The sequence below is a fragment of the Acipenser ruthenus genome, chromosome 6 (genome assembly GCF_902713425.1).
Source record: "Acipenser ruthenus chromosome 6, fAciRut3.2 maternal haplotype, whole genome shotgun sequence".
NCBI lineage: Eukaryota > Metazoa > Chordata > Actinopteri > Acipenseriformes > Acipenseridae > Acipenser > Acipenser ruthenus.
The window spans coordinates 60,844,068-60,844,662 of NC_081194.1; positions in this window are offsets into that span (position 1 = coordinate 60,844,068).

Here is a 595-nt window from a genome sequence, read left to right on the forward strand (position 1 = left end):
ACACGATGGTACTGCAATGGATTACCAGTGTGGTTTGCCAAAACATGTGGTGCCATTCTAAGATACATTGAGGAAGCCTTTGTGCTACCATTGCCACTTAGTACAGAATTATTGCTTTGCTTTTGTACTTCCACTGCTCCATTGATGAAGATATGGTAAGCGACTTTATACTTGAGAAGACAGAGAGAACACATGTTTAATGGTGTTGCTGGCTCTGTGTTTATTCTTAAATGTGCTACAAAAATCTTCTTCATCGTACATATAACACATTTAATAATTTGTTGTGACCTTCACCTTTTTGTCTAGAGATAAAATGAAATATAGAAAAGCCAGCAACATAACTGAAAGCTCTTCTTTTTTTTTTAAATCAAACAATAAGACCAAAAAAAAAAAAAAAAGATTACTTATCAAATGCAGAGGCACACATCTTTTATATGTTTTTAAATAAGAAGTTATCAGTGCTACAAAATGCTTAAGCACCGTCACTGGAGTTTCTAAATTTTATATATTTATAAATATTGTAATCCAAATATCCTTGCTTGTTTGTTTCATGGCACAAATAAACCACACACCGTATACAAAGAACACAACATAA